Source organism: Antechinus flavipes, chromosome 2 (genome assembly GCF_016432865.1).
Source record: "Antechinus flavipes isolate AdamAnt ecotype Samford, QLD, Australia chromosome 2, AdamAnt_v2, whole genome shotgun sequence".
Taxonomy (NCBI): domain Eukaryota; kingdom Metazoa; phylum Chordata; class Mammalia; order Dasyuromorphia; family Dasyuridae; genus Antechinus; species Antechinus flavipes.
In genome coordinates this window covers 677436137-677463099 of record NC_067399.1, presented here as the reverse complement: position 1 = coordinate 677463099, position 26963 = coordinate 677436137, and the positions used below count along the sequence as shown (strand labels likewise).

General features: G+C 43.6%; 1 pseudogene; it reads right to left on the bottom strand.

Annotated features, from left to right (window-relative positions):
* Nucleotides 1–5744: 5744 nt before the first annotated feature.
* Nucleotides 5745–26704, bottom strand: LOC127547020 (60S ribosomal protein L6-like; annotated as a pseudogene).
* Between the last annotated feature and the right edge of the window lie 259 nt (nucleotides 26705–26963).

Here is a 26963-nt window from a genome sequence, read left to right as displayed (position 1 = left end):
GGATCTCTTGGGTCCGGCCGATCCGCCCACGCGGGGGTTCGGGGTGGCTCCGTATCCCCAAAACCGATGGGGTCCAAAACACGACCGCACTAAGGCTCCCCCGCTTCTGACTGTGAGACCGGCCGGGCATTGAACGCTGGAGCAAGAAGGGATCTGAGCCAAAGCGCCGGGTCCGGCCGCCGTCCGGCAGGGGTCCCTGGCCCCCAGGGAGGGGGGGGGAGGGGTGCCGAGGCTCAGAACGGGAGGCCAAAACCTGCCGGAATCGTGAGACGGGTTTGTTTTTAGCGGAGTGAACAGCCCGAGATCCCGTCGGCAAACGGGCTTTTTCAGAGCTTCCCAATGAAAGGGGTCCCAGGCCCAGAGGCGGGGGCCTCTCCCGGCCGCTCCCCGCCCTGAGGCGGCCTCGGGGCCCGGGACCTGAGAGACCCGGCCAGTCCGGGCAGTTCCGGAGCCGGGGGGAGCAGCCGGGACAATGGGAGAGACCCCGGGGATTGTAAATCGGGAACAGCGGGGCATGACCTCTCTGTGGGCCGTTGTGTGGGCGCTGGTGTATCCAGAGACAGTGAAGCCCCCGGACGGCAGGAAAGCCTTCGCCCAGCCTGGATCTGTGGGCCCCTTGTGTACCCAGAGACAGTGAAGCCCCCGGAGGGCAGGAAAGCCTCCGCCCAGCCTGGATCTGTGGGCCCCTCGTGTACCCAGAGACAGTGAAGCCCCCGGAGGGCAGGAAAGCCTTCGCCCAGCCTGGATCTCCGGGCCCAAGTCGGGGGGAGGGATGCCCGCGTTCCCCCGAGGGGATCTCCCGTCATTCTGTGACTGCGGCCCGGCCAGCCAGGCTGTCTGGAACCCGGAGGCTAATGACCGTCCCAGAGTCATGCAGCCGGAACCGGCAGAAACGGGGCTGGGAGCCAAACTCCCGGAGGTTCCTGAGCCGCCCTGGCTGCCTCCCTCCCTAGATGCCCATTTCACAGAGGGGGAAGCGCTCTCCGAAGGGAGGGCTGCTCACGGCGTTCTGTAAACATTAGTTCTGAGGGGACCGAGTTCTAGAAGAGACCTGGGAGTTAATAATGAGCCTGATGATTGATGCTTTGCCAGCATCCTCTCCTTTGAATCCTGGGGGACGGATGCTGCCCTAGGCTTGGCTGACCCATAAATGCGGAAGACATGACTCAGGGAAGGGGCCTTCCCAGGGTCCCACTCGGTACCAAGTGGCTCTGATCTGCCCATTTCACAGATGGGCAAACCGAGACTGCCTGGTGAGATTTCAAGGCGGAAAGGAGCCCCAGTGAGAGATTATCACCAGCATAAAGAACCTGAGGCCCAGAAATTAGGAAGACAAACAATGATTGGATTGGGAACCATGAGGGGAGTCGTTCATCCAGACTCATCTGATAGATAAGAAGATGGGATACGAAAAGCAGGAAGAGCTTGTGAATGAAGGGCTTAAATCAGCCCTGGAACAGGCCCGGTCTCTCTCCCAGCCTCCTCTCCCTCCTGTGTTCCAGGACTCGCCTCCGAGCCTCTTTCCTCACGCAGTGATTTCCACTTTTGTCCAGATTTACGCAAGTTTCCGGCAAGGAAAGTTGGGGCTCCCTCTGCACTTAGTTCCCCGGGGCGCAGGGCCGGGGGCTGCTCTTCCTGCCGCCCCTCTCCCTCCCCCTCCTCCCCCACTCCCACCCTCAGAAGGCTAATTCTGAAGCACTTGGGCCGCGTGGGGCCGATCAAAGGAAAGGCTCCAGAAACCTCGGTGGCAGAGGCCGCCTTTACTGACTCCAACCCGGGTTCCTCCAGCCCCGGCCTGCTCTCCTTAACCTCTCCCGGTATCTGAGGCCATCAAACCAGTCTGAGGTGCAGCTGTTCAGACACAGAGGGGTGATGTCCTAACTGGAAGGGATGGAGGCCGGGAGCCTTGGAGGGGGAGAGGCCGGGGGCTCTGGAGGGGGTGGAGCAGTGAGCCCTGGAGGGGCTGGAGGCGGTGGAGGCCGGGAGCCCCGAAGTCCGCCTCCCACGGGAAGAGCCTCAGCTTGTTCCGGGGCCCCTTAGGGCAGCGTTATCTGCGGCCCAGATAAGAATCTGAATTGCCTCCCCTGCGGAGGCCTCGCCGCTCTCCAGGACCCGATTGGCCACTAACACTCCCGTGTTGCCTAAATCCCGAAGCCTGAGCCTGCGTGTGGAGGGCGAGGCCCGGGGTCCGAATCCCCTCCGACAGCCTCCTTCCCGCGAGCTCTGGGAAAGCCCCTGAGAGGTTCCCTGCGCTGGGAGGAACCGGATTAGTCCCTCCGGGCCCTGAGGCCTGAGCTTCCATCCGGGACACGCGGAAGGTCAGGTCATTACCTTCAGTCCCCTGGAGGTTCCCGGAGCCTGGCGCTGCGCCAGAGCTCTGTGCCTCCCCCTCCCCCACCAGGATCTCGGTCCGGTCCAAGCAGCTTGGCCGGAAGGCAAGGAGGCTCCGCCCAGAACCAGATCGGGGTGACTAATTTGGTGTTTTTCCATGCTCTTCATTGAAAAACTCCTGCTGAGGGAGAAGGATTGTGGGAGGTGACGCTGAACGAGGACTTCGACGGCCTCCAAGCCAAGCCCCTCGCGGGGCGTTTGGGGAAACTGAGGGAACGACTCGGCCGGGCTTCAGACCCTCATCTGGGCACGCAACAGCCCGGAGCATTTATCCAGCACCTTATGTGTGCAAAAGTTGCCAGGGTAAAAGAGGGAACCCGGCTTCCGGGAGGGACAAACGCAGAGTAACGAGCTTCTGAAGTTCCGAAGCAAAGAACAGGTTAGAGCCAGAGGGACTTGAGGAAATCTCTCCTTCAGCCAGGAACCATCGGAGGTGGAGGAGGAGGCCCAGGGAGCTGGGAGAAGTCCCCTTGGCTGCCCCCGGCTGATGTCCGGGTCCTTCCATAAGGCGCTGCCCCTTTCCGGCCCTTCATTTCCCCATCTACAAAACTAGGGCTGGAGCAGGTCTTCGCATGCAGTAGGAGCTTAATAAATAGGAATAGAATCGCGCTTGCTTTTGATCTTACAGAAAACCGGGACCCATTGGCGTCGGGGGGGGGGGGGGGGGGGGGGAGGGGAACGTGATCTAACATCCGAGACTTCAGGGACGTGAATCTGGTGGCGTGCTGAGGAGGACCCGAGGGAGAGCAGCGAGGAGCCCTGGGGCCCAAGGCCCAGCAAAGATGGCGGCGGATGTCCCCGCACCTGTTGTACACCAATGTCTGGCGCTCTCTGGGCCTGCAGGGGACGCAGATGAGAACGAAACCTTGAAGATGGGGGCGGGGGTCTTTTTTGTTTGTAGCCCCAGCTCCGAGCCCGGAGCAAGTGGGGAGAGGGACGGAGGGAGAGAGCCAGCAAGCTTGCTAAGTGATGGGGCTTTTCGTCGTCTCCAGGCTCCCCTCCACCGTCGTCTCCAGGCTCCCCTCCACCGCTGTCTCCAGGCTCCCCTCGGGCCGCTCGGGACCTTCTGGGTCGGGACTGCGAAGCCTCTTCGGCTTCCAGGTTCCCCCTGGCCCGGGATCTCTCCCTTTGGAAGTATCCGTCACGTGTCTCTGGCCACCCCTTCCTCGCACTGGATCCTCCCGAACTTTCCCTTTCACCAGGCCCTGGGGCGGGCCAGCCTTTCCTCCGGGGACTCTCACTAGCTCCCCCGGCCTCGCACTTTCTCCCCCAGACTCTCCCCTCCCGTGCATTCTCTTCCTCCATTAAAACAGAAACTCTGGACCGTCTTTTTGCTCCCTTTTCTTGCCTCCCCCCTTAGCCCGGGCCCAGGCGCCCGTCAGGGCTTGGGTTAACCGATAAATCCTGAGAGACTGAAATGAAAGGGGGGGACTGGGCCGGATCCTCCAGGTCCTTCCCTAAGTCTATAGAGACCCTCCGCCGTCCCTTCCACAGGAATCATGGGCTCCCGCCCTTCCCATCCTCCTCCTCTCCCATCCTTGGAGCAGAGTTCCTCCGGGAATCCTGGGAGCCACCGGCTTGGGGAACCTCAGAGAAAGGGAGAAAACAAGCTGGAAGGAGGCTCTGGGAGAAGCCAAGGCCGGGAGAGGAGGGAAGTATGGAACAAGGGACTCGCTGGCTCCCGTTTCCCCCCATCAATGGATTAGGGAAATAATGAACTGTAGGCCGAGGTGGCCACTCTCCCCAGTAGCACATCCCCGTCTGGGAGAGTTTGTTTTTTAGAGAGTTACACTGCTTAAAGTGCGTCACCTTTCCCTTAAGGCGGCAGTGCGAGAGGTCCCGGAGGACCCCTGGTGTCCCACAAAGACTCCGCCCATGATTCCCAAAATTGGGGTGGGGGACACCGGCTCTTCAGGATCCAGTCTTTCAAAGGCGAGCCTGGGAAGCTGCTTCTGAAGTCTGGACTGCCCGAAGGTCAGCGGGAAACCGTCCTCGGCCCCTCCTTCCACCCCGTGGTCCCACTAAGAGTCCGTGCTTCCCAAGAGAAAAGGGCCCAGGGGCACACTTTGTGGTAGCAGGTTCGGAGGGGAACAGGCAAGAGACCGCGATGGAACCGAGTCTTCAGTGCATGTACTCTGGGAAACAAGCTGTCATTGCGGCTCCTAGTCAGGCCTAGTGTTCTGTTGTTCCTTGTTTGTGGAAATAGCCATATTAAGTTCAGAAAAACAAAAAATAAGAATAAAAAAGTGACATGATCTCCTTAGGTTTTTATGAGAAAGCAACGAAAAGCGAATCAGCAAACCCTGGGCCCAAAATCTGCATTTCCCACCCACCGCTTCCCGGCATTCCCCACAGCTGGAAGGCCCCCCATTCACCATCCAGTCCGACCCCCTGGCTTTAGGAAGAGGAAACAAAGACTCAGAAGCCGGAGTCCACCTGGCTGGGGGAAGGGTGGGCCGGCCCTGGGGAGGTAAACAAGCATTTATGAAGTATTTACTCCATAGATGTTTGGGGGGTTCTGGGAGGACCGGCACCCCCGTTGGGAAGGGCCCCAAGCCCTCCTACGGCTCCTCATCCACCCTTGGTGTCTCCCAGCTCTCATCTGCGGCTCCAAGAAGCTCTAGCAGGGGCAGAAACTTCATGTCAGAGGGCAGCCTAAAGCAGCTTGGGAAAGCAGAGTCCTCGAGCCTATTGGTGAGTTAGGGGGAGGTTGCCCCAAGCCCGAGAAGACTTTTGCGGCTCAGGAGAACAATCTGCTCTGGTGGGCTGTGGAGGCTCTGGTACACAGAAAGTCCGGTCAAACGTCCCCGCCACGGTCAGATGGACGTCCCCGCCACGGTCAGACAGACATCCCCGCCACGGTCAGACAGACATCCCCACCACGCCCCGCCACAGTCAGACAGACGTCCCCACCACGCCCCGCCACAGTCAGACAGACATCCCCACCACGCCCCGCCACAGTCAGACAGACGTCCCCATCACGCCCCGCCACGGTCAGACGGACGTCCCCGCCACGGTCAGATGGACGTCTCCGCCAGGGTCAGACAGACATCCCTACCACGCCCCGCCACGGTCAGATAGACATCCCCACCACGGTCAGACAGACGTCCCCGCCCCAGTCAGACGTCCCCCCCACGGTCATCCACTGCATCCGGAGCCTCGTCAGGGCCCAGGCTCCTGCCACTGGACCTTGAGGCCTGGGAGAGGGACTGATGACTTTGGACAGCTCGCCCCCTTAAGTTCAAGTCATCCCCTATTTCACCCCTTTGTTCCCTTCCAAACATAATCAAAGCCCTGCTGAGGGCCGGACACTGTATTAAGTGCTTTACAAACAGGATCTCCTTGGAACCTGCTCAAGAACCAGCCAGAGTCAGTGGCAGAGCACGAGCAGCCCCTCCCAGGACTGAAGCCGGGGGTCCTGGGAGCTTCTGGGCTGCAGACACAGATGAGGACACGCTGTGGCCCGCAGCCCGTCCTGAGTGCCAGCCACCAGCGGTCAGAGAGGGAGAATGGGCAGATGAGGGCAGCCAGCGGTCAAAGGGAGCCTGGGCAAAGGAGGACAGCCAGCGGTCAGAGAGGGAGCCTGGGCAGCCAGCAAGCAGGGCGGCCTTGGACGCATAGTAGGCGCTCAGCTAGTGCCGAGAGGCATCCACCTGCTCTGCGTGGGCTGAGTGGGAACAGCCTGACCTCACAAGAATATATTTAGCCAGCGTGTGCCTGAGGAAGCAGGACAAGGGAGCACCAGGGAGGAGGAGGAAGGGGCAGAAGCGGCTATCTGTGCCCCGGGAGCCAGAGGGTAGAACACCCTGTTCCAGCAGCCCACGCTCAGTAGTCTCCTCCGAGGTCACTCGGGCCCTGTTTGGGGCAGCGAATGGGGCCGGGCACGGGGCTCCAGGCCCGGGGACACGGAGCCCTGACCTCAGAGCTGGCCCTTCCTAGCTGTGGGACCCTAAGCGAGTCACTTCTCCATTCTTTGTCTGTAAAATAGGGTGGAGAAGGAAATGGCCACTGCAAGAAAACCCCAAACGGGGTCACAGATTTGGAGGCGGCTACAACGAACACCACAATCCACATTTATCCCCTAATCAAGGTATCCGGTGTCTGGGACCCCCAGGACTCCTCCTTCCCCACGGGCCCCAGCCTTTCTCACTTCTCCAGCCTTTGCCCTCACACCGATGGGCTTCTAAGACCCTGACCTCCCAGTTCCTTTTCCCATTTCCCAGGACCTATTCCTCATTTCCCTAACTCCCCACCACGCCCACTCCTCCATCAGGCCCTCCCACTTGTTATCAGCTCCTCCCACTTGTTATCAGCTCCGAAGTGTCCGCAATCCGTGTTTATGACCTCGATATTCCTTCATTTAATCCCATCTCCCTCAGCTCCGTCCTCCCTGTGACCTCCATCAGGGCTGTACTGAAGCCAGCTCTTATCAGTTCCCCCGGAGCTGATTACATTTTATTGGAAGCATTTACATTGGTGGACTATAAATTAGGCCTTAGAGACTTATCTCAAAATGTATCACACGCCTCTTCAGAGAGCCGGTTGTTAAACATTCACTCAGCACCCTCCCGGCTCCGCTCTTTCCCAGGCTTTCCTTTGCCACATGATCTCTGGGAGAATGACTTCAATCCACCATTGTCTCCTCCTGAATCCCTTTCCCTATTGAAGATCATGCTTATCCTCCTCATTTATGAATACTTTCCCTTCCCCCACCCACTGAGCCTTCTCCCTGTAAGATTAAAAAAGAAAATAAGAGCTAGTAGTTCTCCCAAACTATAACAGACCCCAAGGAAAACGTGTTACATTTGCAAAGAAGGAAGAGGATTCTAATCTGGGACTGCTTAACCCCACCCCAGAAAAGGCTGAGGTTTGGTCACTAGGTAATGCAGTGGATAAAGTGCTTGGAACCAGGAAGACCTGAGTTCAGACGTGGCCTCAGACACTGAGTAGCTGTGGGACTCTAGGCAAGTCCTCTTTGCCTCAGTTTCCCCATCTGTAAAATGAGCAATACAAGGAAAAAGCAAAGCATCTCTGCCAAGAAAACTCCAAATGGAATCACATAGAGTTGGACAGGACTGAAAGGACAACACGTTTTGGCTCAGATGGAGGGTCTCCTTCAAAAGAATTCATAAGTTCCCCTTTAGAAGTAAACTCAATGTTGAAAGTAGATTAGATTTAAAAAAAAAAAAAGTTATTTTTTTCACCACAAAAGATAAAAAACATTAACAATACACATGCACATACCGACAAATACTTACTGGAAAATATTAATAAATACTATAGTATAATAAATTAGGTATATGCTATACAATTATTAAATAATATCAACATATACTATACAACATGTTGATATTATTTAATAATAACACATAATATATGGTAGTATTCAGTCACTTCAGTCATGGCTGACTTTTCATGACCCCATCAGGGGTTTTCTTGGCAAAGATACTGGAGTGGTTTCTCATTTCCCACTCCAGTTCATTTACAAATGAGGGAACTGAGGCAGACAGGGTTAGGTGACCTGCCCAGGGTCACAAAGCTAGGAAGTGTCTGAGGCCAGATTTGAATTCAGGAAGAGGAGTCTTCTCCACTCCAGGCTCTCACTCTAGCCCCTATGCTACCTAGCAGCCCTACATAATGTGTGGTATAGAATATAATAATATTGATATAATAAGATAATTCTATATATAACAATATTAAGGGATAAAGATCTACTTAAAATAATGCATCACTCCTATTACCTTCTCCAGAGAGATTGATTCTTAAAATCCAAAACGATTAGTAGAACAGCTCAATGGGCATCTCCCCCCTTCTGAACACTCACGTAAGGTGCCTGTTTTCAAGCAAGCCAGACCGTGGCTTTTCCTCCTGAAAGTCGTCACCCCCTCCAAGGACCAATCAGCAGCCAATCCTCAGAAGGAAGGACTGTGGGTTTTTACTCACAAGAACCTGGCTAATGCCTGAAGCTCCCGTCTCAGGATCACTTTTGGATCACTTGTACTCAGGGCAAAAAGCCAATGGGGTGACCAAGCTTGCCTAGACAAACATCTGCTGACATTTGCAAGCAGTTGCCCAAACTTCAGGAGCCTTCTCTTCCCAAGTTAAGTCCATGGGAGAGCTATTGGAGTTCTAAGCCAAAAGGACAAGTAAAGTAAGATTGAAGTTGTCTAAGTGGAATACTCTTTCTGCTCAATAATCAATGTTCTTTTTTTAAAAATCATTCATTTATTTTTAAGTTTTAAAAAATTTTGATTTCCAAATTTTCTCCCTTCCTCTTGCCCCTCTCCCATTCATTAAAAAGATAAGAAAGTTATGTTAATTATACATATGAAATCATGCAAAACACATTTCTATGCTAGCTATATTGCAAAAGAAAAGAATGTGCAATGATCAACTATGAAAGACTTGGTTCTTCTCAGTGCTCAGCGATCCAAGGCAATGCCAACAGATTTTTTGAATGCCATCTGTATACAGAAAAAGAACTAAGGAGACTGAATGTAAATCAACACATGCTACATTCATTTCTTTTTTCTGTTTTTTTTTTCCTCTCTCCTTTCTTTCTCAACATGATTCATAAAGCAATGTGTATTAAAAAAGAAATTTACTAGAAAAAAAAAAAAGAAAACACAAAATAAGACAAATAAACTGAGAAAAGTTCATTTAAAATAATTATAGATTATATAAAATACTTGGAAGTCTTCCTGCTGAGACAAACCCAGGAACTAGCTGAATACAATTACAAAAGATTTTTCACACAAATAAAGATAGATCTAAACAACTGGAAAACTATCAGTTGCTGATGAGTAGGCCAATCTAACAAAAATGATGATTCTACCTAAATTAACTTACTTATTCAGTGCCATATCACTCAAAATATTAAAAAAAAAAAGTTTTATAGAGTTAGAAGAAAAAATGACAAAATTCATCTGGAAGAATGAATGGTCAAGAATATCAAGGGAATAAAAGACTCAGGATGAAAACTATTATCTGCCTCCTGAGGAAGAACGGATGGAATCAAAATGCAGATCAAAGCACACTATTTTTTTACTTCCCTTATTTTTTTTTTTCATGGTTTTCCTCCATGTTGGGTCTGTATCTTCTTTTACAACATGACTAATATGAAAATATATTTTTGCACATATATGACATAAACTTACAGTCTGGGGGAGGGAAATAAAGAAATAATGAGCAGGATGGTTTCAGAAAAACTTGGAAAGATCTACAGGAACTGATGCAAAGTAAAGTAAGCAGAATCAGGAGAACATGGCATTCAATAACATCAATATTGTGTGATCATCTACTATGAATGACTTAACTATTCTCTATCCCTCTGAAATGAAGGGTAGAGAAAACTTGGAACTCAATTTCTTTTTAAATGAATGTTAAATATTGTCTTTATGTGAAACTGGTGAAATGTAGAGAACTCCCAGGAAGCTAGAAACTTCGGTAATGGGATGTTCCCCTCCTCCTAAGATTCATCAAGAGTGCATTTAAGCATGAAACCATGGGAAAACAAAGTCCTAGCACAATTACTGGGGCATTGTGAACTTTAGATAAGATTATGTCCCTATAAACTAACAAGCTTCAATGATTTAGATCATAGAAAACAGAAACTAGAGTTGGTCACAGAACAATGCTTTTCATAGTAACATATGTTTTTAAGATATATAAGCAAAATGTTTTCTCTAAATAAATGGCTCTGTTGAATTATCAGCAACCCCGTCTCCTTATTTTCAACCACCACTAGCCCATTTGTGTCGTGATAGGCACAACAGGGAAATACGTTTTCAAAAAAAGAAAATCATTAGAAAGTATTTAAAGTAAAAGCACAATTTCTGTTATGAAAAAATAAAGGGGAAGAAATGGAGGAGGGGAGAATCTGGGAAGTACATTTTTTAAAAATCTGAAGGGAAGCTGGTCTGGCCCTACCAGATCTCAAACTGTATTACAAAGTAGTACTCAGCAAAGCATTCTGGTACTGGTTAAGAAACAAAATGGTGGATCAATGAAGTAGATTAGATATATAATATGCAGTAGTGAATGACTATTTTAATACAGTATTTGACAAACCCAAAGAGCCAAGTTTTGAAGACAAGAATTCACTATTTAACAAAATTGCTTGGAAAACTGGAAAGAAGTTTGACAGAATCTTGATATAGACCAACATCTCACACAATCTTGAAGAAGACCAAAATGACATCACCACATTAAAGTCGAATTGCAGTATGCCTGAATGTGGCTGATAAACAAATCAAGAAACACAGAATACATGCCAGATCTATGGATAAGGGAAGGATTTATGAGCAGACAATATATAGAAAGCATTATAGGAGGTAAAATGGATAATTTTGTTTGCATTGAATTAAAAATTTGTTTTTTCTCCCACAAACAAAACCAATGCAGCAAAGATTAGAAAGAAAGCAGAAAACTGGGAAGTAAAAGGGAAAGGACTTATAGCAAGTTTCTTTGATAAAAGCCTCATGTCTCAAATTTATAAAGAACTAAGTCAATTTTATGGGAAGACAAGTTGTTCCTCAATATGAAAGGTCAAAGGACGTGAATGAGATATTTTCAGAAGAAGAAATCAAAACTATATAGCCTTATGAAAAATACACCATTACTAATAATTAGAGAAATGCAAATTAAAACAATTCTAAGATACTACCTCATCTATAAAATTGACTAATATGACAGAAAAGGAAAATGACACATGTTAGAGGAGATGGAGGAAAATTGGGACACTGATGCACTATTTGGTGGAGTTACAAACCAATTCAACCATTCTAGAGAGCAATTTGGACTATGGCCAAAGGGCTATACAGCTGTAGATGTCTTTTGACTCATCCATACAACTATTAAGTCTGTATACCAAAGAGATCAAAGGAAAAGAACCCATATGTACAAAACTATTGATAGCAGCTCTTTGTGGTGGCAAAGAATCGGAAAGTGAGGGGATGCCCATTAATTGGGAGGATGACTGACAAGCTGTGATAATGCTATAACTGTGATGGAATTCTATTGTGTTATAAGAAATAATGAACATGATTATTTCAGAAAAACTTGGAAAGATTTACAGGAACTGTTGCAAAGTAAAGTAAGCAGAATCAGGAGAACATTACATTCAGTAACATCAATACTGTGTGATGATCCACTATGAATAACTTAACTATTCTCAGCAATACACAAATCCAAGGCAGTCCTGAAGATCATGTGATGAAAAATGTAATCCTTCTCAGAGAAAGAAGTGATGAAATCCGAATGCACATCCAAGGTTATTGTTTAGAAAGATTTTTACTTTCTTTATTTTTCTTTTGTTGTTTAGTTGTTTCAGTTTCATCCAACTCTTCATGACTCTATTTGGGTTTTCTTGGCAGAGAAACTGGAGTGATTTGCCATTTCCTTTTCCAGGTCATTTTATAGATGAGGAAACAAACAGGATAAAGTGACTTGACTAGGGTTAACAACTAACAAAAGTTGGCCTAATATGTGATTTGAACTCAAGAAAATGAGTATTTCTGTTCCCCTTGGCTTTGCTGCCTAATTTTTTTGTTGTTGTGAGTATGGATCTGTGTGTGTTTTTGTGTTTCCATAATATGATTAATATGAAAATATGTTTTATATGACTGCACATTTATAATCTATCAAATTGCTTGCCTTTTCAATGAGGGGAGAGGAAGTGAAAAGAGAATCTGGAACTCAAAACTTAAAAAAAAAAGAATGCTAAAATTGCTTATATGTGTAATTGAGAAAAACAAAATATTTTAAAAATATATTTTTAAATAAAAAGGAAATATTTATAAAAAATGAAAAAAATATGCTTTAATATACACTCAGAGTTTGTTAGTTCTTTCTCTGGAGACAAAGCTTTTTCATCATGGGCTCTTTAGAATTGTCCTGAAGCTGAATGGATGCCCATCAGTTGGGGAAGAGCTGAATAATTTATGGTATATGAATGTTGTGGAATATTGTTCTATAAGAAACAATGAGCAGTATGATTTCAAAAAAAGGGTTGGAGAGATTTACATGAACTGCTACTAAATAAAATGAGCAGAACCAGGAGATCATTGTACACAGCAATAGTAAGATTATACGATGATCAATTGTGATGGACATGGCTCTTCAATAATGCGATGATTCAAGCCAGTTCCAATGATCTTGCGATGAGGAGAGCCATCAGCACCCAGAGAGACAACTATGGGGACTGAGTGTGGATCACAACATAGTATTTTTACATTTTTTGATGTTGTTTGCTTGCTTCTTATTTTCTTTCTCATTTTTTTTCCTTTTTGATCTGATTTTTCTTGTGCAGTATGATAATTGAGGAAATATGTATGGAAAAATTGCACATGTTTAAGATATTTTTATGGATTACTTGCCATCTGGGGATAAAGGGAAGGAAGGGGAAAAAACTGGAACACAAGGTTTTGCAAGGGTGAAATTGAAAATTATCTATGCATATGTTTTGAAAATAAAAACATTTAATAAAAAATAAAAAGAGAAAAAAAGAATTGTCATGAATCATTATATTAACTAGAAGAGCTAAGTCATTCACCATTCATCATCTCTACAACATAGCTATTTCTATCTACAATGATCTGGTTCTTCTCACTTCACTTTTCATCAGTTTATATAAGTATTCCTAGCTTTTTCTGAAACAATCCTGCTCATCATTTATGATAGAGTAGGATTCCATCACCATCATATACTTCAACTTGTTCGGCCATTCCCCAATTGATGAACATCAACTTCCAATTTTTTTCTGTCCCCATAAAAAGAAAAAAGAGACGGAGAGCTGATAGAAATAGTTTTGTACATAGAGATTCTTTCCCCTTTACTTTAATCTCTTTGGGATACAGGCCTTATAATGTATTACTAGATCAAAGAATATGCATAATTTTATAGCACTTTGGGCATATTTCAAATTGTTCTCCAGAATGGTTGGGCCACTTCACAACTCCACCAACAATGCATTAGTATCAATGTTCTTAAAAGTAGCCACCAGTTATAGGTCAAAGGCTAATGCACTGAAAGGACTAACCAGAGCTTCTGGTTGCACCCATTTCCTTAATTGTGGCCCCAGGTTGTATATTTAGCTTCAGAAGACATGTCCCATCCCAACATATCAGTGAGAGCTCCCCTAATTACCTCAATTATATCTACAGAGTGTAAAAGACTTGTACATGATCAGCTGGAAGCATTCCAACCTCATCCCTATGACTCACCTCATTTTTATAATCATGTGTATTTTTTAACCACATGCAAATGACTCCTCTTCTGCATGAACCCAATTTAAGATGAGTTCTTCTCTCTAAATATTTTAATATGTTGAATAAAATGATTTTTTCCACAGGAGACATTTTGATGTATTTTAAGCATCTTTGATTTTCTCTTCTCTTTTCCTCCTCTCTTTTTCTTTCACCACTCCCAGCCAATGAAAATAATCAGCAAGAATTCTGTAAGACCATCGCTCTCCCAAATGGCATTGTCCATAGTCGGATCTGCTCAGTTCCTCAGCACCTGCTGCTTAGAACAGGGAAGCAGATAACATCTTTCTTCATATGCCCTTTATTTTTAATTTGTCAAAATGACTTAGTCTCATACAGTTGTTCTAAAGCAATATATCACTGTTACTGTATACCATGTTCTCTTGGTTCTGCTCATTTTGTTTTTTATTTTTCTGTGCCATTCTAAGATCAGTGAGCTCATCATTTCTTTTACTAAGTATTATTCCATCCCAATCATACACACAACTCATTAATGGGCATCCCAAAGGTGCCAAGGTAGGCGTCCTCCTTAGAAAAGGTGAACGCTGGAGCATCTTCCTCTTCCTCCCTTCTCCCCTCCATCCAGTTCAGTCCCAAGCTGGATGCTCCATCCCCCAGGACTTGAAGGTGGCTAGAAACTGAGATTCTCTTTTGATGGCTCATGGGTCAATGTGGGATTAAAAACCTTTATCGATGCTTTCTTTTTTAACTTGGCTACTTTCCAATAATATCCCCTGCCTACAACGGAATCCTTCCTAGTAAGAGATGGACAGGTTGGTCGGACAAACAATTGATCTGGCCTCCCCTTACTCCCCATATGACAATGGGCAAGGTTCCAATGTTCCTGGGGCCTCATTTTCTCATCTGTAAAACAAGGGAGATGGGACTTGATGCCTCAAGGATCTCATGAGCTGGGGGCCAGGATCAACATGTGCCTCATTGTGCACTTGGGAGAAAGGTTCTCTCTGGAAACCTCCATTACATTCTTCACTTTCACTTGTCCTCCAAAATGTCTCTTGAGTCAATACCAAATATGAAAGGAGGCAACTAGTTTCTAGCCTTGAAGCCAGGAGATTTCAATTTGGAAAACACTAAACCAAAGAGCAGGGACTGCCAAGAGGTCCCTTCACTCCCTTTGTCCCATTTTCTGGCAGTCCTCCACACTGATGAAATCACAGGGCCGACCCAAAGAAAACCCTCAAGCCCTATACTCAAGCCCTATTTGGCTTCCAGTGACCAGGGACTCTCAAAAGCTGTCCAAGATGAACAAAAATCCAGCCTGGCCATTGAGCTGCGGAGGCAGCATGGCCTGGCCTGGCCAGAGACTTTTCGTTTTTCAGGACCAGCCCAGGCGAGCAGAACAGGACTCATCTTCAGGAAGCTGATCACTAGCCTGGGATGGGTCAGAGAATGCTGAAGGGAAGGAGGGAGCTGGTCTTAGGAACCTTACAAGTACTAATGAAGCATCTCTGCACAGCTCACAGAACAGTTGTGTCTCAGGGAACTCCCCAGGACATATAAACAGTCCTATAGGTATAGGACTCTGCTACCATTGATCAAGAGGACCGAGTTAAAATTTGACCTCTGACATGTATTCGCTTTGTGACCACCTGCCTTAGTTTCCCTAACTACACAATGGGGAGAATAGCTCTGTTTCCATCTCTCAAAGCTGCTTCCAAGGAAAGTGCTACAGAATTGGGAGTTTTGAGCATATTAGAAAGTTTCCAGACCCTGGAACGTGAGGGGATTTGGACTTGGGGCTGGTTTGGGTCCAAATTCACTGCCCCTGTATCTTCTAAGGCAACAAAAATACAATCTAGATAAAAACATTGCTGTTAACACATTTTGCTTCCATGCTCCATCAAGATTTCAGAAATCAATCATTGAAATTATCTGGTAAGGATTTAAATAAAAATCTGCTAAGCAAAGTATGAGCAGCCAGATCCCTACTGGAGAATACTCCTGCTGGTCGGCCTATTCTGACCAGGTATTTTTCATATAATCTGGATTTTTTTTAATAAATAAAATAAGATAAAATTAAAAGTTTTAAAAACAAAAAAATAAATAAATTTAAAAATAATAATAATCCATGCAGTGACAGGATTTTGAGACTAAGGAAATAAGAAGGGCCTTTTCCCTTTTGGTTTTCTGACTCTGACCAGAAGATACCAACCCAATGGGGTTTAGACAAAGGCACAACTTAGGCAGATTGCATCCATTCCCCCCAAGTATGACAAATGAGAACATCTTTAAAACCCTTAACTCATGCTTAGTGAATGTTTGTTGCCCTCACCCATCAAAGGGCTACAGTACCTTCACACGGCAGAATTCCAGCACCTTGGTCAGTCTCCCCAGAATATCTCAATTTACCAACAAGTGAACGAACTTTCATGGTGTAGTAAAATCCTCCCCTATATCTCACTTTGTCCCCTCAACCCTCCCTACCCCCCCCAACTTTGGTGTGCCTACTTAGGTCTTATTTGTTCTTTAAACCTATATCAAGTATTCCCCTCTCCTTGAAGCCTTCTCCACCTCAGGCATTCATCAGCAAAAATGTTCCCATCTTAGATGTTGCTGATATTCTTTGTTTCCAAGAAGATCCTGAAATCCATTTTCTAATGTAAGGATGAGCAAATTCATTATATCAACCATGTGCCCCCATGGAAAGAAAGCAACAAGAAGCTAAGCTGAGCCCTGATGATCTATGGGTCAGATGAGAGCATACCTGATGGCTCACTAGGTGTGAACACCTGGTTGTGTTCACTCCTTGCATTTGTATTGTCTATCTTCTGTGCCTGGAATAGCTCCCTTCTGGGCTTCCTGGGGTCTGTGACTTCCTTTGGATTTCTCATCCAGCCTCATGTCATACCCAGGTCTCTATTATTGCAAATAAAGAATCCCTTGACGGGGTCACATTATTTGAATACCTGTGAAATATTTCCACTGGACTAAAACCAAATATCATATTTAATATAATTATATCTCCTAATGGTTCAAATTAGAATATGGGGATTAATTTTTTACATTAATGGAGGCTACTGCTGTCAGGTCTTGCCTCTCTGTAGTATTCCCATTTAATTTTACATTTGTCTCGTTTGTACATAATTATTTGTATGTTTTCCCTTCCATTAGACTATGAGGACCACAATATCAGAAACTGACTTTTGCCTCTCTTTGTATTCCCACCATTTAGCAAAATTCCAAGCACACAATAGGTGCTTAATAAATGCTTGTTAACTGACTTGACTAGCGTTAATGTGGAATCACTTTCCATGCCCTAAGAACAATCGAGGAAATCACCTTTCTTCTGAACCCAGACTCATACCCCTGAATAGAGGAACACTAGTCTGATGCTCCTCTTGGAGACCAGAGGAGAGATTGTCCAGTGTGGAATCTTGCCCAGTCTTCCCTATCAAGCGAGGGCAGGGCTGGCTAGTGGTGGACCTCAATGACATCTGTGGATGCATCTGAACTGGAAGATAACCCCTCCCCTCTCCCCCCGGGGCCAGTCATATAATGAGAGCTTCATAATCTGGAACCTTGCCCTGGTGCCCCGGGGAGTTCTTCCATTTTTAAAAAGTTCTATTTTGCCTTTGAGGGCAGTTAGGATTAAGTGCAGACCTGGAGCAAAGAAAACCTGAGTTCAAATTCAGCCTCAGATATTTGCTAGCTGTGTGATTTTGGATAAGTCATTTAACTATTTGCCTCAGTTTTCTTCTTTGTAAAATGAGCTGCAGAAGGAGATGGTAAATCACTCCAGTATCTCCTCCAAGAACACCCCAAATAGGGTCACAGAGTCAGACATAACTGAAGAGCAATTGAACAATAACAAATTGATGCCTTTTATTTCTCTTTCATTAAAATTTTCCAGTAGCCTTCTCCCCACTATACTAGACTTGAACATTCTCTTGTAAGAATCAGCTAATCAAAACCAGTCAAGAAAACAGCCATGTTTGACAACTTTCAAAATGTGTTGTCCATCGTCCTGAGTTTTTAAGAGGAGGAGCCCAGAAGCTTTTGTGTTGTTTTTATTGACATTGTTGTTCTTATTGTGTATTCTCTGGATTCTACCCAGTTGATTGCATCAGTTCATACAAATCTTCTCATGTTTCTCGAGTTTCTCACAGTCATTATTTCTTATATTGAAATGATATACTATGGTGTTCCTATAGCACAGTTTGCGAGCTGTTTCTCAACAAATGGGCAGCATTTTATTTCAAACACAAAAAGCTTTGGGTGTTTTTTTTTAACCCAAGGATTTTGTTGCTGTTGTTATTTTTAAATCATGGAAAGGCCTGCATTGTGTAAGACGGCTTCCTATGAAAAGCTTTCGGAAGAAGGTGGGCAAGACACGGCGAGATCCTGACGAGTGGGAATAATGACTTCCAGGAAGTGATTGCATTATTCCAATTCACACAGTAGATTTCCGTTGAGCTAGAATCAGTAATCCTATTTCATATAGTCACATCTTGCAATAGTTGGAGTTTTAATGTATCCTATTTCAGGGGATTCATTATTTATAGTAATCAGGATCTAACTTATGAAGCCTGGACCTCAATGGGGAAGGGGTACCTCAAGAGATGTTCTCTGTGTCAATGGTATCACAGGTCTGGTTCCCTGCCCCCCAGATAGGAAAGATCTAAGATTACAGGAACGGGTTTCACTGATGAGATCATATGCCAATCAATCAATTTAATGGGATAGGGATTGTGCTAAGCCCTGGGCATACAAAGAAAAAGTACAAATAGTTTCTGCCTTGGGGAACTTACAGTTTACTTGACAAAGCAGTGCCTAGGAGATACAGAAAGAGTAGGTGGAAATCAACCTCATCTCATGTGCTAAACCAGAAGGCACTTTATGCTTTGCAAATTGTGAAGTTCATGACCAAAATCCTTTGAAGGACATTAGAATTACAGGCTCTTAAAGTGGAAAAGATGAGGTCCACCCTCACCCTGATGACAGTTTCTCTCTTTCTCTCTCAAGCTCAGACTGAAGTGACCATGGGGAATTTTTGAGGAGAAAATAGAAGGGGAGGATCAGAGAAGCAATTCAAAGCAATTTCTCAAACATAAACCAGTGAGATCCAAACAAAAAGAGAAAACATTTGCACCATAAATTTGTCTACTTTGGGGCATAATGTCAGAGTAATTATTTTGTGCAAGAAAACTCTTAGAGCTAAGGATGAGGCAGAGCCAAGATGGTGGAGTGCAGGTGGAGAAATGAATTATAGGAAATCCTTAGCTGGCACTGGGTGTAACTTGCCCAAAAATAATTCTGCCATTTCAGGGCAGTGAAGAGCACGTGTGTTTGACCACAAGGGAGTGGAGACCCTACTCACAGTTCCAGGACCAAGAGGAGCACTAGTTCCTGCGGGAGCAGGAGAATAGTGATCATTTCTCTCCCACGATTATACTACCTTGAAAGCACTAAAAACCTGTAGACTGCGAGAAATGGCTCTGAAAATAGCATAAGAAAAGCCTGAAACTTGGGACAGCACCTTCCCCGCCTGAGGTGAATAGAGCCCAACGTGGACATAAAGTTCAAACTGAAGAAATAGTCTGGGAAAATGAGCAAACAATAACAAAAGCAAAAGCAAAAAAGAACCATCAAACCTAAAACTCTTCTATGGTTGTAGGGAAGACCAAGACAAACTCAGATGAAGACAACAATGTGAAAATAGCTATAAGCAAAGGCTCAGGGGAAAAGGCTCCAACTAATTGGAGCAATACCACTGCTAGGTCTAAATTAAGGTTGCAGGGAAGAGAACCTATATGTACAAAAATATTTACAGCAGCTCTTTCTGTAGCGACTGAGAATTGAAAATTGAGAGGATGTCCATCAATTGGGGAATGGATTAAAAAGATTGTATATGATCTTATGATATTATTACCATATATATTATTATGCTATAAGAAATGAGAGACTTCCAGGGACAGAGACGAGATGATGGAGTGAATCCAGTCTCTGAACAGAATCTGGAATGACAGAGCCTACAAAGAGATGGAATAAAACAATTTTCCAGCTCAAAATGGGTTGGTAGGACTTCAAGAAAGGTTAGTTTCACTGGGGTGAACGGCATGTGCACCAAGCTCAGATAATGTTCTGGAAAGCCAGTGGGAGGGTCTTAATCATAGAGAAATGGCAATAAATTATTAAAGGAAAACCTGGAAAGACTTATGTGAATTGATCCAAAGTGAAGTGAATAGAACCAAGAGCGTGTTGTACATATTAGCAGCAATATTGTACTATGACCAACTATGAATGACTCAGAGATTTTCCACAATATAATAATCTAAGAAAATTCCAAAGGACTCATGATGAAGCATAGTATCTGTCTCAAGAGAAAGAACTAATATTGTCTAAATATAGACTGAAGCATTCTCCCTCTTTCTCCCTCTCCCACTCCTTCTTCCTCTTTTCATCCTTCTCTCCCTCCCTTTCTCTCTTCCTCCCTCCCTTTCTCCTTTCCTCTCTCTGTCTCCCTCCCTTCTTCTCCCCTCTCTCTCCTTCTCCCTTTCTTCTTCTCTCTGTCTCTCTCTCTCTTTTTAAATTTCATCTCATCCAAAAATATACAGGAGTGAGAAAGAGAATGCATTGGAAAAAGAAAAGAAGAAGTAGAATGGGAAACATTTTCTCACATAAAACAGTTCATCAAGGAAGAGCTTTTAGAGTAAAGAGGAAAATGAGAGAAAAGTAGTGGGCAATGTTTGAACCTCATTTTCATTAGAATTGATTTAGAGGGAAGAATATATACCTGTATCCATCTATATCTATACACACACATATACCCTCCCATCCTCCCCCACCCCTCACACACACACACATTCAGTTGAGTATAGACATTTATCTTGCTCAATAGGGAAATAAAAGAGGAAGAAAATAAGAGATATGGGAGGGGCAAGGATTGATAAAAGAAATGGTGGATAAGGGAGGAAGAAAATAAGATGAAGGAAAATATACAGTTAGTAATCATAATTGTGAATATTAGTGGGAAGAGGTAACCCATAAAACAGAAGCAAATAGCAGAATGAAATAGAAACCAAAATCCAAAAATGGATAATGTAAGAGGCACATTGAAATGGAAAGGCATATACATAGAACTCAAATAAAGACCTGGAGCAGGATCTATTATGTTTCAGCTGAAGGAAAAAAAAAAAAAAAAAAGACAAGGGTAGCAATCATCTTCTGCTTGATATCACTCTTGGAGAACCAAGGACAAACAACAACAGACAAAACAAACACAAAAGAAAACTGACCAAATTTAAATAGATAGTAGGGAAAGAAACTACATTTTATTAAAAGATACTATAGACAATGGAGTAATATATTTTTAGAATTACAGCAAATTTCTCTGATAAAAGCCTCATTTCTCAAATATATAAGGAAATAAGTCAAATTTTTTACAAAAAAAAAAAAATCCATTCCCCAATTAATAAATGGTCAAGGGATATGAACAGGAAGTTTTCAGAAAAAGAAATTAAAGCTATTTATAGGCAAATAAAAATGTTCTAAATCATTATTGAGTAGAAAAATACAAATTAAGACAACTCAGAGATATTGCCCCTCTTCTATCTGAAATGACAAATGCTAGAGGGAATGAGAAAAAATAAGTACAGTAATGAATTTTTAATGGAGTATTGAACTGGTCCCATTATTCTGGAGAACAATTTAGAGTAATGCCAAAATGCCATAAATCTGGCCATATTTTTGACTCAGTAATGCAACTATTAGGTGTGTACCCTAAAAATATCAAAGAAAGGAAAAGGACCTCTCTATACAAAACTATGTCTAATAGTTCGTAGCAAAGAATTAGAAATTGAGAGGATGTCCATCAACTGGAGAACGGCTGAATAAGTTATGGTATGTAAATGTGATGGTATACTTTTGGGTTATAAGAAATTACAAGATGACTTGAGGATCAGAAAAACATGACAAGACTCATACGAACTATTGCAAAGTGAAGTGAGAAGAACTGGAAAATCACTATGTACAATAACAGCAATGCTGAAAAATGGTGATCGACTTTGAAAAGCTTGGCTATTCTGATCAATATAGTGATCTAAGACAATTCCAAAGGACTCCTGCTGAAAAAGATCATCCACTTCCAGAGAGAGAACTGATGAGCTCTGAATGCAAATTGAAGTGTAATTTCCTCACTTCCTTTTTAAAAAATTTTACCTCTTTTTTGATGATATGGCTAATATGGACTTTTTTTGGAATTATTTCTCATGTAATAGATATATTGTTTGTCTTTTAAGTGTGTGTGTGAAGAATGAAGGAGAAAAACTGGAACTCAAAATTTAAAAAGAAAAGAATATTTAAAATAAACAAATAATAAATTAACAAGGGGAGAAAAACACTTAAGAGTAATGAAATCCCACCTTATCCCCAGATGGCAGTGAAATGTTCCCAAGTGAATTTAATCATCCTCGAGTGATCTCAACATGAATCTCAGCCTCACATTTGGCTGAGTGCAGCCAAGGTTACAAGCCTTGCCCTGAAACCAGGAGTGGGGAGTCTGATTTGCTGTTTGGGTTACCAGAACTGCTGGGTAGACATTTACCAAATAAAACCACCAGTACTCAGGTCATGCCCAGGTATCAGGTCTGCCAAAGGGATTGTGTTTCTGCTTTTACTTTAGAAATCCTAGAAATCAAGGTTACAGAACGTAGAAGAGTCCGACTTGGTCAGCTTAAAGCAATTCCGTTCTCTCTCACAAATATAGAATAATCATGAAGGGCAAGGTACTGTTTTCTAGGTTGGGAGGATGGGACCCATAATCAATATAGGGATGGCCATCCCATGCACAAGGGCCCCATCTCCCATGTGGTCAACCGGCATCAGAAATGGCAGCTCTAAGCATCCGTCCACAACAAAATCCATCCCACAACAAGTGGGATTCCTCTTTCCTGACACACTCTGGAGATAGCTGTCAAACCCTCTCCCCCAGGTTTTCTGTATCCAATCAAGTTAAAGATCCCCAGTTCCTTTCATTGAGCTTCCCATGGCATGGGCAGAAGCTGCCTTCTCTGGACACTGCAGTGTATGAATGTCCTTCTACTCGTGTGACCTTGGAGGAAGGAAATAATCATAACAATAATAAACAGTTGCATTGAGGTTTGCAGAGCACTTGAAAGGCGTTATCTCATTTGGCTGAATGTTGAGTTCTGAGAACTATGAATAATCCACTGGCAGAAATGTAGCATGCAGAAAGGATAGCAATGAGGAATAAATTGTTTAAAAGGAGACAGAATAACAGGAAATAAAAGTGAAAAGTAAAGTTGGAGTCAGACTCTGGAGGGATTTAAATGCCAACCTGAGGGAATCTATTGTTTATGGATTTTATAATGTGATCATTAGTTATAATAATTTTACAATGTTTACAAATATTAGAAACAATAAGGAACTACTGAAGATTTTTGAATGAGGGAGTAATCCTGTCTGATCTGTGCCTCCCTCAGGAAGATTTTTTATCAGTGTATGAAGGATGGATTGAGGAGGGAAGAGCCTGGAAGCAGGAAGGCCATTTAGGAATGAAATGAGAAAAAACCTTGACACTGAACTAAACTGATGCATGGGAGGGTAGAGAAAAGAGGCTGCCAAAGGAGAAGAGAGGGGCCAGATCAAACCAGGAGATGTCGGGTGTGAAGGAGGAACCATGGCTTCCACACCTGAGTCAGGACTCTGGTGATAACCTCAACACAAATAGGGAAGATGGGAGGAGGAGTGGGTTTGGGGAGGAGTAAGCAGCTCAAAGAATTTGCTGCCCCGTTGTTTTGAAAACAGGACTCTTCCATTCTCCAATTTATAAATGATCAAAAGATATGAACAGATGAAGAAATTAAGACCATTTCTAGCCACATGAAAAGGTGCTCTAAATCACTACTGATCGGAGAAATGCAAAGTAAGACAACTTTGAGATACCACTACATACCTCTGAGATTGGCTAAGATGAAAGGAAAAGATAATGACCAATGTTGGAGGGGATGTAGAAAACTGGGACACTGATACATTGTTGGTGGAACTATGAAAGGATCCAACTGTTCTGAAGAGCAATTTGGAACTTGGACCTATGCTCAAAAAGTTATCAAACTGTGCACACCCTTTGATCCAGCAGTGTTTCTACTGGGCCTGTCTCCCAAAGAGATACTAAAGAGGGAAAGGGACCCACATGTGCAAAAATATTTGTGGCAGCCCTGTTTGTAGTAGCCAGAAACTGGAAACTGAGTGGATGCTCGTCATCAATTGGAGAATGGCGGAATAAATTATGGTTTATGGATGTAATGGAATATTATTGTTCTATAAGAAATGATAATGAGGATGATTTCAGAGAGGCCTGGAGTCTGATGCTTACATGAACTGATACCGAGTGAAATGAGCAGACCCAGGAGATCATTGTCCATGACAACAATAAGACTATACAATGATCAATTCTGATGGACGTGGTTCTCTTCAACAATGAGATGATTCAAGTCAGTTCCAATGGTCTTGTGATGGAGAGAGCCATTTATACCCAGAGAGAGGCTGTGGGGACTGAGTGGGGATCACAACATAGCATTCTCATTTCTTTTGTTGTTGTTTGCTTAAATATTTTTCTCATATTTTCCCTTTTTGAGCTAATTTTTCTTGCACAGCATGATAATTGTGGAAACATAAATGCCTATATTGGATTTACATGCATTTTTACTATGTTTAACATATATTGGATTACTTGCCATCTAGGAGAGTGAGTGAGGAAAAGGAGGAAATTGGAACACAAGGTTTTGCAAGGGTCAGTGGCGAAAAATTATCCTTGCATATGTTTTGAAATAAAAAGTTTCAATAAGAAAACACATAAGAAAAAAAAAAAAACCAGGACTCCTGTTTTCCGGGGTAGCCCCATGTGTGCATGTCCCATTAGGAGGAATAATACTGGAAACATCATGGCCTCAGACTCCCTCTTGACAGAAGCAGCCCCATACTCTACAGCACAGGCCCCGGGGACTTAGCAATTGATAGCCGATGTAGCTGTGGTGGACGCCTCCAGAGAGATCCTGACAGGCTGATTGTCTTTGAAATTCTATTAGCAGCAAAACCAAGTGATCAGCATGTGTTGCAATTTCTGAGTTTGCCAAACATTTTCAGCTTGATTGGAAAGAGGCATAATCAATGATGAGTGTCATTTTCATAAATATTAACAAGACATTTAATTTTATATTAATTGAGTAATAATAGAGTATAAATTCTTCCATCTGACAGAAAGTTTCCTCTTTCTAATCATTACTCTCCCATCAGTCAGCCATTGAAAGAAGAATTTATCTTCAGCCGTACTTCTTAAGAATTGACTTTGTGATGAAAATCCATATCTCAGGGAAAAAAAAGGGTTAATCCTTTCAACTTAGAAAACAAATTCAAAGAAGAATAACAGATAAGTTTTGTTAAAATGTCATGGCAGGAAGTGTGTTAATTTAGAAATTCAATTCTACACTGTGTGAGTTCATTTTCTCTTCTTACCCTGGTCAGATGTAAACTTAGTGGGATCAGGGTGGTTTCATCTTTGTATTTTGGTCCCTAGAACATAGCATAATGCACGGCTCACACTAAGTGTTTGACAAATGCTTGTTGGTTATCACTGGCTTGTGCAATGAGGATTTTGAGAGATCATGAAGGTTCTCACACATCTCCATTAAGGGAAGAGCACCCCAAGCCCTACGTGGTTGTTCAGTAGCACCTCCAGAGGAAATTGGGCCCTCTCCCAGAAGAAAGCATCCCAGCAAGACCATCAACCTTGCATGGGAGATTTCTTGCTTCTCCTTATGGTCTCAGTTCAATGGCCACCATCTTTCAACTCTAAGACATTTATTCAAAAACTCTTTTAACTTTTCTAAGATTGGTGAAAAAATGATGCCAGAACATTCTCATTCCATAAAGATAAAAATGGAACAACTTCTGCCTTACATTGCGTTAAGGGATGGGATGGAAAGGAATACAACTGACAGATAGATAAGTAAATAAAAATATAGAGAGAATTATTTTAAAATTCATTTCAAGAAAGACACAAAAGGTCAACATTTTCTTTTTTAAAGTGCCTAGGAGAGAGTGAATTTTTCTTAGAAATATGAGATTCTTTAAGAATGTGAGATTCTTGCCAGTCTCCTTAATAGGCTGGCCCTATACCTAGAGAAAGATTATCTGCCTGAGAGCCAGTGTAGCTTTTAATAATGTATTCTTAAAATGGCAAAGTATTTTATTTTTATTATATCAAATATTTTTATTTATTTATTTTTGGCTAAGGTGATTGGGGTTAAATGACTTGCCCAGGGTCACATAGCTAGGAAGTATTAAGTGCCTGAGGCCATATTTGAACTCAGGTCCTCTTGGTTTCAGAGCTGGTGCTTTACCCATTGAGACACCTAGCTGCCCTATATCTAATATTTTAATGAGTTCTCTGCAAAGCATTTAAAACACAATTTTTGGGGATAAATTCCACTGGAGAGAAAGAATAACAAAGGCAGGTAGCTGAGGAATTTTCTTGATTTGGAGTGGAAATTGAGAGTCTACTGCTTTTTGATCAGCCTTGCATGGCTCTGTAATTTTGTATTTCTCTTTCTGTCTCAAAAATCTCTCCTTGGTGTTGAGGTTTGTGGAGTCTAGTAAAATCATTTGGGATTTTTACCTGGAAAGGTTAATCATGATAGAGGTAGCAAAGACAAATTTCTGATGGGTCCTTCTCAGAGGAGCATGCTGGATGATCAGACGTCCAGTCACTAGCCAAGTGCTTCAGGAAATACTCTTGCTTACCCTGTGATGACCAGTGAGCATGGTCAGCACTCTGTCCAGGGTGATGCTAGGTGGAAGTCTCCTCACCTGCTGGCTGAAGGGCTTTTTGCCTTGATTTAGCACTTTCTGGGCATATTCTCAGTAGGGTAATACCTAGGTATTTTGTGAATCTTTGCCTCCTGGGCTCCTCCATTCTTATCACCACCAAGTGACTTTGAGACAGTAGTGGGCACTTTCTCTTTTTTTCTTTCAATCTGGATTTTTGGTGCCGTGTATTTCCACTTGTACATTGCACACTAGGAATATGTTGCAGATCCTGAAAGTTTGCTAAAGTTGTTTCTAGTGGTTTTGTAACTGATTTTCTAAGATTCTTTAAATATAACATCATATCATCTGCAAAGATAGTTTTGTTTTCTCATTACATACTCTTAATTCCTTCAATTTTTCTTCTCTTACTGCTAAAGCTAGCATTTCTAGTACAAAATTGAGTAATAGTAATGATAATGGGCAATCTTGTTTCTGATCTTACTGGGAATGCTTCTAGCTTAT